General features: G+C 33.2%; 1 long non-coding RNA gene across 1 annotated transcript; it reads right to left on the bottom strand.

Moving 5' to 3' along the window:
- Window positions 1-273: 273 nt before the first annotated feature.
- LOC149538151 (uncharacterized) lies at window positions 274-19,890 on the bottom strand. The gene is made up of 3 exons (XR_016355994.1): window positions 19,717-19,890; window positions 17,076-17,132; window positions 274-724 (listed from the first exon to the last, which is right to left on the bottom strand). It is a non-coding gene; the product is annotated as an uncharacterized LOC149538151 (long non-coding RNA).
- Window positions 19,891-20,172: the final 282 nt, after the last annotated feature.

Genomic DNA, 20,172 nt, shown 5'->3' on the forward strand with positions numbered 1-20,172 from the left:
CTTGTGTGGGGAGAGTGAAGGAGGCATTGATGTAAGGTGAGGTATGTGGTTTTGCAGGTGTATATGGAAATTTATTCTATGTTTGTATTTATGGTAATTAAATTTGCGATGTTCACAATCATGTCTAAGAATTTTGTTAAGAAGGTTAATGATCTGTTTAGTAAAAGAATGAATTGTTAAAGAATGTTGTAAACAGTAATCAAGCACTGAATATGTCTATTGCAATCAGACCACAAGTTGATTTTAATGTGAAAAATAATCAATCACAAAATATTAGTAAAAACTTGCTTTCATTCATTCATTCAGAATCAACTCTCTTGAAATAATCAGTGAACATATGCTGATTGATCAAGTATGCAAGTTCAATGACTATTATCCATTATTGTAGTGCAAAAATTTATAGATTTGCTACAAATAGCATATAAATATCAATATCAATCCATGGATAGAAGAAGATATGTAAATCCTTTTGCAATTAGTCTAAGTATTAATATATACTGTGCAACAATTATGAGTTGCCTAATAAACTGTCTTTTTGCAGAAAATTTATGTTGTAATCCTAATATTTAGCTTTCCAGTGAAGTGTTCGAAGGCCTTCAAAAATAATTCAAGTACATTTACATTGTTTGTTGAGAGAAAAACATTTAGAAAATGATCGTGAAAGCATGATTTTTAGAACGGTGCTGGTTGTTTCAAAATCCATTCTTTGTATTGTGCAAGTAACCTGCAAACACAACAGATGTTTGAGTAAGTTAGGAATAGTTTATGGCTGTAATAAATTGAGGCTGCATATAGTTTTTTCAGTGTGAAAAGATCAGTAGAAGCTATCATGTGTACCTTTGTTGTTACTATATGGTGCTGGAAAATTCTGTTGTCATATATTTGTTTTCTGCTAGGTGCTTTGAAATTTGTAAAGAACAAGTAATTGTACGTTAGTATTTTGTGTTGAAAATGGTATCCAATCAATGCATAAATGGCAGATGTAAGTGGATAATTGTTTACTGTAGTGGGCTCGCTCATGATAGCAACAATTGAATTGTTCATTTCAATGATGAAAGTTCCTTGCAACTCAAATTGCCGCATGAGGTAGACTGCTGATGACATGTCCTTTGTGTAAGTCCGAAATGGTATTGCAGTAAGCTCTGGAAAGTGTTGTTGTAGAAGTCATCCATGCAAGTTGCATTCAAGTAGCTTGTCTTCAGTCTCAAGTATGCATTGTAGATTAGGTTGATAAGTGAATGATGTGGTTTGTGCACATTTGGTGCAATTTGTATTGTTATCATTTGTACTTTGTGATGGGCAAACAGTTTGGCGACATATGTTGTAGACAGGTTGGTATGGCGAGAGATGGGCATTTTTTTGTCCTTAGTGTGCCTGTTACCTTTTATTGGCAAAGGCATATAGATATGAATTAGTTGAGCATTTTGTATTGAATTAGTTTAATTTAATAATTGCAAAGAGGAGGTTGTTATTTTATTACCTGTACATTTGTTGAGTCCAGTTCTGTGAGTGATTTTTCTGTTGCTGCATCATGCAGTATGTCAATGAAGGTAGATAGGCCTGATCATATGATTGCAGAGCCTCGTGGTCCTTGGCAAATTACATTTTTTAGAAGTAGAAGCAGTGGGTTTGGACTTGTGTAGGCTGTGAATATTTTTTATAGACTGTTGTAGGGTCCAACATAATCCTTTACAACTGTGAGCTGCACAGAGGCGAAGTTTAGTTTGATAAGAATGGTGATACTTGATGTTGTTGGATATAGATTGATATATAAGTAATTTAAATTTCTTAGGTTAGCCTAGTTGTCATCTACTCTAATAAGGCAACTTTATACTTCATTTGATTAAACTTAGTCTACTCATGGTATATTTGTAAAAAATAATTTAAAAACAAATTCAATTAAAAGTACTAAAATATAAAGTGGTTACTCTCAAAAATCTATAGCTACTAGAGGTGAACATAAGTTTAAGATAATTTTTATAAAACCTTTAAATATTTTAACATAATTTATGAGTCCTTATCAATATGTCTATTTATATATAAAATTCTAAATAATATATTTATAAAATTGATTTTAAGGTATTAAAATGGCTTGTTAAAGTTTACTTAAAAATAGCTTTATTTTTTTAATAAGAAAATAAATTATATAATTAATAGAGTAATAGGAAAAATATAGAAAAAAAACAAAACAAAAAATCCCTTTCACACTAAGAATATTTATGCTAGTATTTTTTTTATTAATTTAATGTTTTTGTATGGAATTGGGGGTAGTTGTTTATTATTAGAGCTTCACCTTACATTTTATAAATCGATGTGTTGTTTTTTGTACTTATTTGTTTATTTAAGTGAATAGAAAAATAAGAAAGAAAATACAAATATAATTGTATTGGTATTAAAAATTTATATTGCCCTCTATTTAATATTTCATGTACTTTTTTATGTTTGATTTTAAATTTTAATGAGTAACATTGTAATATTAGAATTTTAAAAATGTGATTTATAATACAATTTGAAAAATGAATAATTAATAAAAATACATGTTTAAGAAAATTGGAAAATAATATGGATATAAATATAAAATAATTACAAATTCTAAAAATTATTACAAAATACAATATAATATAAATTAATTATGTTTAAATATTATTCTGTCAGTTAACAATTATTTGTACGTGACATTTTTCGCTGACTTGAGATTAATAGCTATAGGATGGAGCCTTTTTCTTTTCTTTTCATCAAGAAACAACGTACAAATTTGACCATATTTTATTGCACAAATTGTTCATGTCTTTACATGCATTCGAAAAAATATGATATGTTCATATTTTAGGTTTATTTAGCCAAAATTTTCTACTTTCTTCATTAAAAAATTATTTTTTTGCAAAGTCTCTTAGAAATTCGTACAGGAATTTTGACAAATGGCCTATTTGTAAATGACTACTATGACACAATTTGTCCACTCTCTACCAAGCAACTTCTCAATTCACCATGTCTTACCAGTAAAAGCATTATACAATAGGCAGGAACTATGACACTTGCGTCCCTTGTTAGTGATGGAGCTTGATTATCATATAGATTTGAAGGTTTTGTTTCACTTTATCATCTCTTCAATATATTTATATACTAAGATGCAATTTTTAGTACCAATTGTTAGTTGAGAGTACATTTTTAGCTCTAGCTAATCTTCACATAGAATGACATGATTAAAAAAGTTCTAATTTACATTAACACAATGTGTTTCACTGATTTTTTTTCAAACTTTTTAGTTTTCTTTTACACAATACTAAGAGCTAAAAAATATTACATTCATTTCAATTTCATTTTTTAATTTATTTTTATTTTTTTAAAACACATTCCTTGTGAATATTAAAGAAGGAAATACTAATGCAAATGCTAATGCATAGACATTACATTTTAAAAAGTATTAAAGATTAGTAAAATAAATGTTATAAAATATTTAAAAGCATAACATCTTTCGATTATTATAATCAAAACTATTAATTATTATTCTAAGACATTTCTCTAAAATATGATTTTTTAATGCATAATATACGATAATTAAATAAATTAGCAATTAATTTATAAAAATGAATAAAAGTTATACATTTACTCTTAAGCCTCAAAATAAAAAATGTTTTTTCCACGAAAAGTAAAAAAAATAGCAAAAAAAATCAGAGCAACACTTTTTGAAAACAAAATATGCATGATCTTTCCTACTGCCTATTACAAACAAATTTGATATTCTACAATAGATATCCCCTGTAAGGACCCTCCTCGTGCGTACTTATTAATTATGAATCCTTTGTTAAAACTGTTATGGGAGATTGTATCGGAAATGAAGTAATGTGTTATGTTGCGAATGTCTTAAAAGAAACTAAGATTAGCTTATTCATTCATGTTTTAGATATTTAGTGATTCAAGAACTACTACATTATCTCGACTATTAAAACATTAAAATTTCACTAACGATGGTATGAGGCATTTTCACCTGATGATAAGGGTGTTGATTTTTTTTGGTATTTTGATGATTGAGTTTTATGCTTTAGATAGTTCAGTATTCTTTAATTGGTGTTGTTATGATGATTAGGTGTATGCATGCCTACCGATGATTATTCTAGTACTTTAATCTGAATTAACGAATGAGTTATGTGGTATTGTTTATGTGATTCGAATGATTAAATGTGGGTAGAAATGAATTAAATAGTTGATTTTATGAAAGATTCATGTTTTGAATTATGTAACTATATAGATAAGTTTTGAATATATGTATGTAATTTTCTTGAGCTACTAATGTGTGCAATGAGTGTGCAGGGTATTTTAGCCGGTAGATCTAATGGAGAAACGAAACTGAAGCCTATGTAGCAATTGTGGAAACCAGGGTTAAATATGATGAAAGATGCAAACCTCGTTGTTCGTATTTTATTTGTGTCATGGATTGAATGAATGTATCATTCTGTAATCTTTAAATGTTAATGTTTCGTAACAGTGTTTTTATAGTGTCGCTTGACACTTGTGAATTGTATATGCATTCCAAAATGATAGTTAGAGTTAACCGAGTGACCTAATGATATAAGTCAGATTAGGCTAGTGATATTTTTGCTAATCAATGAGTAATCGAGGTTAATTACCCTAATCTTGATTAGTGAGTAATCTGCATTTTAGTAGGTTGTTAGTAAGTCCTAATTTTTTCCTAGCATTTGTTAGGTTCCTAATTAATCCTAAAGGCCTAAAATCATGAAATCTTAATACCCAAGGGGTATGGGTATCGGTTGGGGGCATTTTCCACCCCCCTAGCCCCTTTTGTTGACTTTTATGGTCACTCAAAAAGTCTATTTTTGTTTTAGTGCGAAAATATAATGATTTCACCATGGGTTGAATGACCCTAACCCCACCTTGAGGTTAGCCTTATGTTTAGTTGAACTAGAAACCTCTAGATCTTTTGGGCAAGTGGGGGGAGTTATTTCTTTTAGAGGTGGTTGAGTTATGGTCTTATTTAGAGGCAAATTTGAGGAGGTTTGGATTTTTCACCCAACCTCTAGTTTTAGAGAGATTTTTAGAATTGAAGGAGAAGGAGAGGAAAGCTAGCTCTTCTCAAACTTGTTCATTGCCATAACCTGTTTTCTTGAAGGTAGGAATACTTTACCTCATTTTGGTTTTATGTAGTGCTTCATGTTTCAGTTTTATTACTTATGTATGTTTATATGTGTGTTGAGTATGTTGGGAGGGATTGGGAAACAATTTTTCTTCAATGTTTTTCCTTTGTGTTTGTTTTGAATTTTTGAAGTTTTCTTTCATGGGTATTTGGCATTACTCACCCTAGGATAGGGCAGAAGTGGCCATTTTCGAGGAAAGGTCTTCAGTTGGACTCCAACAGTGTACAGTCTCTTCTCAAGATGAGAAGAGGGAGATAGGGTAGGGTGTTATGTGCCCCTACATGTTAGCACAAATCACGTATGAGTTTTGGCATGTAAGAATGCGAGAATAGAAGTTCTTGAGTTATAGCCCCAATTGGGCACTCGTTTTGGTGTTGTGTCTAACATCTCCTGTTGGAAAAATTCACCTTCCCCCTAGTTTTGATTCAATGTCAAACTTGTTGTGAAAACTCGGTATGGAAATGAATGTCTAATTTTGTCTCCTTATTATGGTTGTTGTCACCCGGTCAGTTTCCGTTCTCTCCATGATCTCAGTGATGTATTACAGAAAATGAAATGGGTCCCTTGTTAAGGGCCATGAAGGAAATTTAAATTGATTGTTGAAATTCAATTATGTTCGGGATTGAAATCCAGTGTAAATTGTATTTAAACTTTTTGTTGTAGTGGCAACAATGCCAGGTTTTCTTCTTGGTTCTTTCCCGGCAGAGCCCTTGAATCAGGTGGTTCAATAAAATGAATGAGAAATGACTGAACCACATTTGTTTATAAAAATTGAGTTATATTCCTGCTTATGATATTTTTGGTATTTCAATTTATGCATATGTTTTCTCGAAATCAGAAGTAATGATGTTTCACCTTCCTGCAACATTCTTATGTTTCAAAATCCTATTCATTTGATTGAGATTAATTATATAACATAGTGATTTATATATATTAAGTTATGCAATTTAAGTTTAAAATATATTAAGAAAATTTGCATTTGATTGGTACTTAAATTTCGTAATTATACCTGAGTATGAGGAAGTTAAGTAATTCTATTCGAGTACTTATGTATTACATTTAATCCTATTATCATTTTAAAAAAAAAAAAAATTGTTAGTATGTCTTTGCCCTGAATTTTGGGCATGACATTTCCCCTAAAATGTGATAGCGCGCTCATAATCATAATTCATAAAATGACAAGAATCCTTCTCCAACAAATCTGGCCTCTAGGATTAATCTGCTCAAACCTCATGCACATAGAAGTTCAGAAGTTTAGAATGCCAATCCATCCCAAGAATAAAGAAAGAATCCAAAATCATCGTAAAATCTGAATATTAGGTCTAGCAAGCAAACTTAGACCGTCAATCAAAGCAAACACCATCTTTCCTTTGCTTCCTTGTTCAAACCACATAGCATCAAAGATAAAGAAGCTATTAAAAAGATAACCCCAATGCATTACGGATCTAAACAATCATAGGAAGGATGGATTCAGGTACGAAGTCGCAAAAATACCAAGATCAAGGAAATCTGAAACTTAAGACCCACATGGAGTTGTCTCATAAGTCTGATGATCATCGATTAGAAAACAAACTGAGATGTTTGCATTAACCAAATATGCTAACAACCCTAGCTCTACCATGATTTCAAATAAGTCAATGTTATCCTCAATAGATCATCTGAGCTCATCTAAGCCATCAAAAGTTTTTGAAGCTAATAGTATCCTTATTGGCCCTAGGAAGCCCTCCATGTTGCCTTCCAAGCTCTCCAACTCTGCCTCTCTATCCATATGTACTCAAGTTTACATCCCTCCTCTTAGGAGACCTACTTACATACAAACTTCTCACAAAGTTATTATCTCATCCTTGATGAACTCTATATGTAATTCAAATAATAATCCCTCTGAACCAGAGCATATTGACTTTAAAGATGCCTTGATCATTAGCAATGAGGATATGAAGGATAGATGGAGGGAATGCCAAGACTTAGTCATCTTTGCAATATGACTTAGTCATCTTTGCAATATGGAATGGTCCTCAAGACATATATCAGAATCTTATTAGATGGTTAAGGGACCAATATGAAGAACGGGTAAGTATTTCTATCCATTCCAATAATGTATTGTATTTGCATTGTTAAAATTTAGAAATTATAAACGATTTAATTGCAGTTCCATATTTACTTAATAAAGGACATTCTGTTACATTTTTAGCTTGGGAACCCAATTTTAACGAACAAAATTTGGAAAAAAAATAGTCCCTTCTTGGTATGAATGCAAAAACATACTGCCTGAATTAAATAATAGTTAGATTTTGTATAAAATTAGTTCAGAACTTGGTGAACTTATAGGTTTAGGAAATGATCATAGCCCATCCAATTGCGTCAATTTTCTCATTAACACAGAATTTGGATGTAAGGAACCTAAAATCAAAAAGATCATCACCAATAGATCCATATACAGGCTCACTTTCAATAGGTACAAGGATAAAATCAATAAGATTAAGAGCTTCCAACCTACTAGGGCTTCAGATCACATAAAAAGGACATTTGATTTCAATAATTAAATTTGCTATGTTCACAATCATGTCTAAGAAGTTTCTTAAGAAGGTTAATGATCTGTTTAGTAAAAGAATGAATTGTTAAAGAATGTTGTAAATAGTAATCAAGCACTGAATATGTCTATTGCAATTAGACCACAAGTTGATTTTAATGTGAAACATAATCAATCACAGAATATTAGTTAAAACTTGCTTTCATTCATTCATTCAGAATCAACTCTCTTGAAATAATCAATGAACATGTGTTGATTGATCAAGTATGCAAGTTCAATGACTATTATCCATTATTGTTGTGCAAAAATTTATAGATTTGTTACAAATAGCATATAAATATCAATATCAAACCATGGACAAAAGAAGATATGTAAATCATTTTGCAATTAGTCTAAGTATTAATATGTATTGTGCAACAATTATGAGTTGCCTAATAGACTATCTTTTTGCTGAAAATTTATGCTGTAATCCTAATATTTGGCTTTCTGGTGAAGTGTTCGAAGGCCTCCAAAAATAATTCAAGTACATTTACATTGTTTTTTGAGAGCAAAACATGTAGAAAATGATTGTGAAAGCATGATTTTCAGAACGGTGCTGGCTATTTCAAAATCCATTCTTTGTATTGTGCAAGTAACTTGCAAACACAATAGATGTTTGAGTAAGTTAGGAATAGTTTATGGTTGTAATAAATGGAGGTTGCATACAATTTTTTTAATGTGAAAAGATCAGTGGAAGCTATCATGCATACCTTTGATGTTACTGTATGGTGGTGGAAAATTCTGTTGTCGTATATCTATTTTCTGCTAGGTGCTCTGAAATTTGTAAAGAACAAGTAATTGTACGTTAGTATTTTGTGTTGAAAATGGTATCCAGTCAATGCATAAATGGTAGATGTAAGTGGATAGTTGCTTACTGTAGTGGGTTCGCTCATGATAGCAACAATTGAATTGTTCATTTCAATGATGAAAGTTCCTTGCAGCTCAAATTGTCGCATAAGGTAGACTGTTGATGACATGTCCTTTGTGTAAGTCTGAAATGGTATTGCAGTAAGCTCTGGAAAGTGTTTTTGTAGAAGTCATCCATGCAAGTTGCATTCAAGTAGCTTGTCTTTAGTCTCAAGTATGCATTGTAGATAAGGTTGATAAGTGAATGGCATGGTTCATGCACATTTGGTGCAATGTGTATTGTTATCATTTGTACTTTGTGATGGGCAAACAGTTTGGCAACATATGTTGCAGACAGGTTGGTACAATGAGAGATGGACATTTTTTGTCCTTAGTGTGACTGTTACCTTTTATTGGCAAAGGCATATAGATCTAAATTAGTTGAGCATTTTGTATTGAATTAGTTTAATTTAATAACTGCAAAGAGGAGGTTGTTATTTTATTACCTGTAAATTTTTTGAGTCCAATTATGTGAGTGATTTTTCTATTGCTACATCATGTAGTATGCCAATGAACGTAGATAGGCCTGATCGTATGATTGCAGAGCCTCATGGTCCCTAGCAGATTACATTTTTCAAAAGTAGAAGCAGTGGGTTTGGAATTGTGCAGGCTGCAAATATTTTTTGTAGGCTGTTGTAGGGTCCAACATGATCCTTTATGACTATGAGCTGCACAGAGGCAGAATGATGGTTGTCAGAAATGATGAGTTTATCTTAATAGTTTTTATTCTAAGCTTTTAGGGAGAAGAAAGTATGAGTTTGTAGAGTTTCATATAGTAGCAACATCCGAAGGGAGTGGTCCATCTCTAATTTGCAAACAAAATTCATCTCTCTTATGCTTGTAGGATGGTACAAGGACACCAAGGCTTCCGATTGGATATGTCTTTGGGGAGTGGACCAATTGTAATATTTTTGTATCTGGTATGCGTCATTGTTGCATGAAAACTAGATGAATAGTTGTATTTTTGTTTTGGCTATCAGCTGTAAGTAATATTTGGCATCACCCCTTTCAAATTGGCTTTTTTTCCTAATTTTAAACTTCTCCAAACGAACACTTGTCCTGGGCTGGAATGATGGTAGGAATTTTTGTATTAATGTATTTGTAATGTTTGCTATAATTGTCATCTGGCACTAGCTATTAGTAAGGTCAACGTGTGCGATGGATTTTTTTTGGTCAATTATTGAGCTTGTCTTGCATGCTGGGCCATATGTGACTAGAACATGACCCTCAAATGCTTCTACTAATTGCATTTTACATATGTCAAGTATGGTGGATTGGTGGACTATCTCCAACTTGAGCCTGCAATCAATGAGCTCATGTTAGTTTGGAGAATAAGTGTTGAAAGTTTTTTCTGTTTATATGTCTAGTATTATACTTTTTAAATGTATAAATATACTTGCCTTTTTTGTTGTTGCAGATCATTTGCCAGTTCATCCTCTTGGATGCTGCTTTGGTGCGTAGTGTGTTCATGTTGTGTTGAATCAACAGTGTCAACTTTTGCTTTGTCTTTGAGCTTGTCAATTGTAGTAGCCATGATCTGAGATGGGTGGAGAAACATACTATATTTAGTATAGCTAAAGGCACAATGCTATTGCAAAATGATCTGTCCAATAGGTGTCTAATATAGTGAATGTAACTGGTGCATTGTCAATGATGCGTATCCAAAAATGGTCAATTATTGTTAATGCATGTGTCATTGGCTTGTTTACTACAAAGTGCAGATTGTGTTGTTCCATGAAGTCTATGAGGATTGTTTTTTTGTTTTGTTGAGCTAAGCATGTCTATGTTGAAGTCTCCTACAATAATGAATTCTTAATTTTGTGGTACTGTATTGGTAATGTTTTCAAGGAAAGTGAGTAATTTGATAATAGGGGCATTTGGCCTTAGGTAGATATTTGTGATGCATAGGGAATTTTGCAAATGTAAGATGTCAATTGTCGTTGTTTCAAAGTCCTTTGCTGCAAAGGTCTGCAGTTTGTTTAGTACACTATGCTTTGTCCAACATGTGAGTAGGCCATGTATATGAAAGAAGGGGTGGAAATTAAAGTTTTTAGTCAATAGTGTCATATGAGAAGTATGTGCAATCCTTGTTTCTTGAAGGCAAAGGACAGTTGCTGCAAGTAGTGCATGATCATGAGCTATGTCTTCTTTATGTAGTGGCAAGCTACGTGTGTTTAGAGAGCATATAATGTGTCTAGTTTCAAGTATGGCAGGAATGTTGTAATTCATTATCCATTGTGCTATTGTGTAGAGGCGTTACATCTCATTTTTTACTTTGTGGGAGACTTTGAAGTTGGTATGTTGCAATTTATGAGTGAGGTATAGTGATTCGATTTGCTACACATGTGATAGAGCAGTGTATGCAAGTCCATGTTGGCAGACTTTAGATGGGTCCAATGCAACTGCTTCCATTGTGAGTCCTTGTGCCCTATGTATCATTCGTGCAGATGCTAGTTGGATGGGGAATTGTGTTCGTGTTACAATTTTATTTATGGCTTTGACTCTTTTAGTGATTCTCAATATTGGTGTCCATGTAATAGGAATCAACTCAGTGTACAAGGTCTACATTTGTTGGCAGCGGGATCTGCCAATTGTTGGATCATTGAACTATACCCAAATAATGTCTTGCTTGTTTGTTGTGTATAATTGGAATATGTTGTATGCACCGTTGACCAGACCATCTTCGATGTCTAGATTACCTGCTATGAGTTCTACTAAGATTCCTAGTTTGACAAGGATTGTTGCAGGTAGTGATGTCTTCTCGTTCTAGTATTTGTTGATGTCGAGTGGTATGTCTTTTTGGTCGATTACTTCAAGAACATATAGAGTTGTGTGCAAGAAACTCAACATTTTTTGGTTGCGGTGCTAAACAGCTGAATTTGTTTGGAACAAATATGATAAATTTGGATCATTAGGAGGATTCTTGTGGCACATTTTATTGAGGTAGAAAATGTCCTCATCAGTTTGGTTTGAGGTTCTAGTTCGATTGAGTATGGAGATAAACTATTCATTTGTTTGTCTTACAACTATATAAAGTTCAAAGTATTTGACTGATTCTATCCAAAATGCGTAGGGGATTTGATTATTGTTAATTATGGGCGATTCAAATATCCAATTGTCACAGATAGGCTGTGCTTGGTAGAGGTCCCCATAGAATATGATGTCAACATTTCAAAATGGTTTTGTTGGTGTGTGCTTTATCTATCGTAGTCTTTGGTCAATGTTATATAGCATTGAAGATCTGACAAGGGAGATTTCATCAATTAAGAGGATCTGTAGCTACTCAAGTTTCTTGCTTAAGCTATCCAAAGTGTCGAAATCAAGGGACGACATTTTGGAAGAATTGCAAGGAAGGCGAAAGATAGAGTGTGCAGTTGTACCTCCTATGTTAAATGCAGCTTTACCTATTGAGGCGACTCTAATGCCTTTTGGTTTAAGTGGGTCACTGTATAGGTCCTTTTCATATAGGCAAAGCATAGCCTAATACAGTACTTTGGCTATGAATGTCTTGCCAGTTCTAGCACCACCTATCAAGAATAAGTACAATGGTGTCTGTGGTGCTAGTCTCTTGCACATGACGATGTCTTTGACTATCACTTGTTGTTCTTTGTTCAATTGCCATCATAAATTTAAATATTCATTTTATTGAGTAAACATGGATGTGTTGTTTATGAAAATAGTTGCTTTGGAATCTTGTCTTTGCATTTTCCAGAGTTTGGTTGCACAAGGTCAGTAATTATGTCATAGGTTTCTTGTTGGGCTTGTTCGTCAGGTTTGCTATTGTCATGGTCAAAGAGTGGTTTTGGAAACTTTTCTGTCTTTTTTTCTATTGTAGCTTTTTCTATGTTTCCCCATGTAGGATTAATTTATGCATTGAACAATTGCTCATTGCTAGCTAATTGTGTTTTATGTGCAGTGAACGCTTCCGTCCATGTGTTGTAATTGGCTAGGAGTGTTTGTTTACTTATTCTAAAAGGTAGATGCAACATAAGTTTCTCTTAGTAGTAGTTCTCATAATCAATAAGTGCATTGTACCTAACATAGTGTATGATATGTGGCTTTCGTCTTTTTTTGACATTTGTTCCATTGTTATAGTAAAATGCACAATACTTAGCTAGAGATGGGTTTTCCAATTCATTTGGTCATTGTATGTATTTGTCTATTACAGAAGCACACATTATGTTTTTTGAGTTGTCTTCTTCTTTTGCTAATTGCTTTGGACTTTTCAACATGATGACTCTACTCTCGAATGGGGCAGTGTTAATGAAGACAATTTTTTGTGATAACTTCCACACGGGCAATGACAAAGCAATGTGGATAGCTTGTCTGCTAGACATTTGATGGTAGTTAAGTAATGCATTTCCAAGTTTTCGTATAAACTGAATCTTGTTATCACATGCAAATGTGCTTTCTTTTTGCAAGCGAGAAAATACAGTGGACATTGTCTTGTCTTGTTTCGTCATGTATGAACAACAGTAAGATGTAGTAGCATATGCATCTAGTATGAACTGTGTGTCTATGTTAACATACCATAGAGATGGCACAAGTTTTGCAAATGAATTTGTCCAAATGTCTTTTGGTTCTCTTTTTAGCAGCACAATTCTTTTTGTCAATGCAGATCGAAGCATTGTAATGTACTCATGTTCATTGAAGTTGAAGTTGTCTAAGAAGTTGTCAAATGTGGTTTCTTTTGTAAAGTGCATATTCTCTAAATCTTTGAAGAAGCTTTTTGCTTTCTCCTTGAAAGCAATGTCGGTTGTCTCCAATGGTTCAAGCACTATTGTTGTTCTCATCGGAGGAACTGGGAAATTGAACCGGCAAGTTGAGATTCGATATTTTTTGCAACTCCTTGTGTGATGATGAGTTTGCATTTTTAGCAAGTTCTCATCAAGCAGTGATGAATTAGATGAAATGTATCTGTCTACAAACTGTTCAATGTCACTATTTTTGTCGGTTCCATACACTGGAGCATCTTTTATCCACAACATGAAGTGAACATGTTCATTTCCATGATTCTAGAATTCTATTATGAAATAGTAGTCTTAGACTTTTCCAAATAGCCTGTCATTTGCCAACATCATTTTGCGAAAGCATTGATTCTATGATTGAAATATCGGCTACAAAGAACAGGGTTTTGCCTAATTTTGAAATCTATATCCTTGTCTTCAATTGTTTCATTGTGTTTGGTTTGTTCTGCAGTATGTATTGTAGACACCTTAAAACTTTTAGAAAATAAAGTATTTTTATTTTTTGAAAAAAATCTCTGATGACATCATCATTTATTAATTAATTATTTAATTAATTAATTAATTAATTTTTATGCCATTAAATCCCTTTATCTTAATTAAAAATATTTAATTAAGGAATCCCTCCCAAAAATGTTTAAATCTTATTTAAACATTATTTCCTTATTTATTAATTATTTAATTAATAAATTGACCAAAAAATCCAAAATAAATAAAAAATTTATTTTTTGCCCAAAACTTGGCCAATTTCCTTAAGACCACTAACCTCTTCCAAAATCTTCTAATCCTTCTTTAATTTTAATTAAAGGCTAATCCCATCATTTCCTACCCCTAATCCCAACTCAAAATATTTAATTAAGATTAAATATTAATCCTCATGTTTATTAAAAAAGTTTTAATAAATATCTCCTCAACCCAAACCCTTGAAATAAATAAAACTTTATTTATTTCATAAAATCTTATCCTAGGAAGTTCTAGACTCTTCTAGAAAGTCTTCATCCTCATCCAAAGCCTAGACTCTTCTAGAAGATGTCTTTAACCCTAATCCTAATCCCCTCCTAACCTTGTCACATTCCCTAAACATGGGTTAAAACTTACTAACCCAAGCCAAAGTTAACAAATATCTCCTCCTTCACCCACCCTCATTAAATGCCATCCACTTGCCTATCCCTAAGCTAATCCTAAACAATCCTAATCCATCCTCTAATCATTTGCACAAGCCTAAGCAAGCTTAAAACCTTCCTAATCAAGTCCAAGTCGAAATTGCCCTCATCTCCTTCAAAATATCTCAACCATAAAACTTTATGAAGCCCACTAGGCCATAAATGACTCTTCCAAGCCCTTTTATTGCTCTTACAAGTCATTATGAGGGTCTTTATGAAGATTTTATCCCTTGAGCCTCCTTTGTTGACTCATCCTTACCCTTTCCTCCATCCTCTCACCATGTGACATGTGTCACTCCTTGATTGGTTGTAAGGAAGCACAATCCATGTGCTCTCCTCTCATGCAATCTGAGCCCTCCATGAGCTTTTTCCCATCCTTGCATCTTAGCCCTCAATCCCTCAAGCCTCTTGCCTATAAATTGGATCCTTCCCCTTTGCAAAAGAACACAATTCATGAAGTAAAGTCATAATGCCATTTTGAGAAGCCATTTTACATCAAAACCATACACTCACACCCAAATTCCAACTCCATTTGAAGCCCTTTTTGAAGCATAAGTTTGAGCATACATCCTATCTATTTAGACAAAGCCACTCAACAAGAGAGCTTCTCATTGAGAGAGTCTATTAATGGCTCATATTCTCAATTGAGAGTTCATCTTAGTCTATCTTGAAGTTTATGAATTTTGTTTAGTTTGTAAAAGCTTTATTTAAATTTGGTTTCTATTAGCATACTAACATTGCTCATATACATATATATGGTCTAATGCCTTGCATAGTGGTTGCCAATAATGTTCAGCACTAGTTAATGTAACGAAGAATGTTAGAGGTCCAAGTTTTTGTATCATTGCAAATATATTCTTTCTAGTGTTGTCCAAGTAGTCAGGGAATGTTTGAATGGTTTTCAGTGATCTGAATCCCAAGGGTGACCGTAGTATCTTTTCCAAATTCATTCAGCCATGTACATCCTTGGCCAGAAGTTTTTTGCCTTTGAGTTCTATTTTCCTTATAAAACCCAAGCTAGGGATGATATTTTTTGTATTATGATCTTGATAGCCTTGAAGAAGATGTCAGTGATATGCATTGCAAAGTCATTATCTCGATGCATTAGCTTCCATTTTGCAATTTTCTTGTACGATAATCTGTTAGATATGTCAGTTGGACGAGGATGTCCAAAGAATAATGTTGGGAAGTTCATCTCTTCTAAGTATGTGTCTTGGAAAATGCCAAGAGGTTTGATGGCTTCAAAAGGTGCAATTTCAAGAACAGTTGTCTCAAGGTCTTTAATTGAGTGGGAGTCATTAAACCAATGTATAAGTGATTCATCTATTGGATCTTCATTAGTGTTCGATGTCGCATCATCTATGTCCTCTATGTTCTCAACCTCTGAGTTCATTTCATGGGCCTTGGCTACAAGTGACATGTGCCATTCTTTATTTATGACAACTTTCTTTGTCCTGTATAGTGGGGTGGTTGCTAAAGTTGCAAGTGCATTCATTATAAAAACAAGACAAACATTACCCTAGGCATATGCGCTTTCATATTGTAGCTTTCTCTTTAGTTTCACTGCCACGATTTTTGTTTGATCAATTTCTCTGGGAAGTGCTGCTTGTACTTTGTCAAAGTCTACAGGAATGTTGATGATTGTTCCATTTAGTCCATATTGTGACCTCTTGAAGCCTAACTACCATATTTGTGCAAAAGCTATCCGCAAAGACACAAGTCTTTCTTCTAATGAAGTCAACATTTTGACTGCATTTATGGAAGGATTTCGTCTTATGTTCCAAGGCACAACAAAGCAAGGCACTTTGCCAAATGATATTGTTGTGAGACATTGCTTGCAAATCAATTGTCCTAGCTTAATTTTCTTTACATCAGTAGTAATGGGAAGCATAGAAAAGTTGTTCATATGTCTCGGTCAATCTGACAGATGCTTTTGCAAAAGTGTAGCATTTCACAAATGGCACATGCTTGTATTGGTGTGTCATTTATTGTGTGGCGGTATGTAGAGATCGATTCTTTGAATCTATTTCTGGTAGTGTGAGTTCGTTTGGTTTTTCGGTGTTGGCATTGGTTTGTTGGGATGTTACTTTTGTCACGTATTGCTACTTTGATAGAGTGCAAAGAGCAGCAAGATTTTGGGTTTGTAGTCACTACAGTATTCAATGATTTTATGACAAGCACATTTGTTGTTTGCATTGCTACAACAATGTAACTACAATTGAGGTTTTCTTGAGTATAGTCATTATTTTCAAACATTGACATTGTGTCCATGCATTTTGTGCGCAGAATATCAAGTTTAATGTATTTGCTGGTTGACTATTTCAAATCTAAGTAAGCGAACATACAGTTTCCAATGCGACATGTACATGTCAGCTTCTAAAACTATGCCAAAGTAACATGTCCATAGTTGCCTTTATCTTAACTTTCCATTGCTACAAGATATCTAGAACTTGAAATAGGAATGGTAAGATTTAATAGTTGAATATTTGAAATGTAATTTCTATGCTTGACAAATTAGATGTATTCATGAATAACTTACCATGTATCATGAGGAAGTGATAGTTTTGTTAGCTCTTTTATTTCAACTTGTCCTGATCTGGCAACCATATATTGTGATAGGGAAAAGAGATTAGAGAATTGAAATAGCAAAAGTTTAATGTACAAGAATGAACCAAAGAGAAATTAGAAAATTGAAACAATAGAAGTCGAATGTAGAACGATCAACTAGAAATGGTTTATGCGCATGACAACGGTACATGATAATAATAATCAGTAACATAGTTCATGTTCTACGGTAAAGTGACTGGCTTATTGTCTTTAAAGTATAAAGATTGTAAATATAATTATGTATCATGAATAAAAAGAAGCTCTGTCTATAGTGTTTACTACACATGACAACCAATCTCAGAAAGTCTGGGAAATGAACAAAGCCTTTTGAGTTTCATGTAAAGCATTTTTCTGACATCAGATGTAAGTATTAAATTACTAATGTTAGTGTGCTTTTTGGTAGAGCAGAATACTGGAAAAAACAAACTCATTTAGCATGCAGAAAGCCTTACATTTATAACTGTACTAGCTTTTTTTTAATATTGTACTACTATGCTTCAATCAGTTTGCTGGATGGAATTGAATTTGAAATATTTATTAGAAAATCACGATGCTCAAATTATGGATTCAGATTTATGGAGTACCTATGGAGCTGTATTTATCTGGATATTTTTTCCTTTCATGTTTAAAAAAAATAACTCTTTCTACAATCTGTATATACTGTGACTGAACTCTGTTAATCATGAAGCCCATCCCTGATTAAATTATGTTTCATCATGAAGCCCAACTCTGGTTCATTCTATAGAAAGCTTTGTTGTTCTGAGTAATTAATTTTACATAAACTTATATTTGTGTAATAGATTTTACCCATAAAAACTTCAAGTTTTGTGAACCTCTATTTTGAAAACTTTGTGGATATAAATTTGTTAGCTATAGATATTAAAGCACTTTTGAATGCATTTTACTATTATCAGTACCATATTTCATCAAGTAACAGGACAAGATATATGCAAAAATATTCAGCACAAGACTGGACACTTGAAACCTTCAAAAGATTTGGAATACATGCAAGCTAAATTGAAAATTTCACTTTACATCTACGGCTGTATGGACTATTAAAACATTAGAATATGAATCCCAATGATCATGAAATCTTAGTACAACCTAGGAAACCATAACAGTTTATATATCAATTAGTCAAGTTTAACAAGAAATCCTAGGAGAGGATAAAGCCAGCAAAGGAAATCAGAAGCTATGTATACCGTCAGAGTAGAGCTTGAAATGGAGGGTAGTTGAACACAGGTACAAATATTTTATTAACCAATGCCAAATGTGATGAAGCCAAAAAAATCTTTTAGATTTCCTTCATATTTTGTACAGAATACTATTTATTCAAATCTTGTAATTTATAAGTACCCAGCTCGATTGGCTTCCAACCTTCCAATTCTAGTTTGTCATCTAATAATGATATTTGCGGCGAATTCCCAAGTTTTTAGTTTCACAAACTAAACCTGAACCATCAAAGCTTTCCCACCGATCAATGGACTTGAAATTTAAGATTTAAAATAAACAAATAAATAAATTACAAACAACAATAATAATATTTCAGACACTCTGGAGGTGGGAACTTAATTTAGCTACATTCGTTTACCATTTTCCAGCTGCCTCGTGAGTCTATTCGCTCGAAATATGGTGAAGTACAGAGGCATTCAAAGAAAAAAAGGAAAATGCTTGTACGATACATAATCAAATTCGTTGGCTTTGTCTACTAGTGCTAGACATTTCAATGGAAATTTGGATCTGGCCTGCCAGTGTGGGTTGAGGAGAATGAGTGCAAAGAACAGAGTCAACATGGGTCGATGCCAGTCAAGTGCAGGAAGAGCAGCTTCTAGAATATGAGGTAACCACTCCAGGATTGTTAAGAAAGCTAAAATTTAATAATATACATAAACCATTTTGAATTGTTTATACGTATTATGTTATTTCCCAAAAAAATGTTAGCGAGGAGCCTATTGAGAAAAGTAGTTTCAATACTACTACTCATAATCCAGGGCAACCGAATGTAAAGTTAGAAATCGAGAAAATCAAAGATCATTTCAAACTTTTACAAGAACATAGCCTCAAGTAACCCTTGTTTCTAAATGGGATCAATTGCCCCGCAAAGAGAAGATGAAAGACATGAAGAAGCTAAAAAAGAAGCCTGCAAGGAAAGAGGGTGCAAAGAAGGAGAGAACGCAACTAAATGATACAGAAGAGTAGTGGAGGATTAAATTGCAGGAGCAGGCTAAGGCCGAGGTTGTGGAAAAAGCGAGGAAGGACTTTGAGGAGCACAAGAGAATTTGGATTCTAACTCATCAAGAAGCCCAATTGAAACGTCATGAGGAAATCTCGACACAACTCGTAGTTATATATAGATATAATTCCTTTTCGATTTATTTCACTAATATAATGAACATGGAACCACAACATTATGCGCCTGCATATGGCAAACGATTATTTAGGGTCTTCCCTAAACAAACGGAAAACAACTTCAAGCCTTCTTAACAATGCAAATGGGGTTGTGAACAGGGCAAATGCAATATGAACAAATGATCTATGACTGCCAAAGAAGAAAATTAAGATTTGCAACTTACATCTCTCTCTTCTTCATTTTCAACTGTCACTTTCTGTAATCTTCTCGCTTTCTGCAATCGTCCCTATCACTAAAAATAACTCCCAAACCCTTGATAGCAATGTTTTAAAACCTTTCTTCTCACACAAAATTGCATCGTAATCATGTGCAATAAATTGGTCGTTGCCACTCTCTAATAGCTCCACTACATAATAAATGCTAATAAATCAATACTTATCGCCTTTTTAATTTCGGATGCTTTTTCACAATTTTTTGTCAAAAATTACCCTTGTCAAAAATCCGTCCAACCAATAGAAAATTAGAATTTTGAAAATAGAAAATAATTATTAAATATTTCCATATTGAAACATTAGATTGTTAGTTTTGATTTAATTTGCACTAATAGTATGCCATCACCAAAAGCATCAGTACCTGCCTTATGCAAGGCAGGGACTAATAATCAGATGCCTAACAATGA

This window comes from Cupressus sempervirens, chromosome 9 (genome assembly GCF_028749045.1).
Source record: "Cupressus sempervirens isolate cs-2001-9-10 chromosome 9, ASM2874904v1, whole genome shotgun sequence".
Lineage (NCBI taxonomy): Eukaryota > Viridiplantae > Streptophyta > Pinopsida > Cupressales > Cupressaceae > Cupressus > Cupressus sempervirens.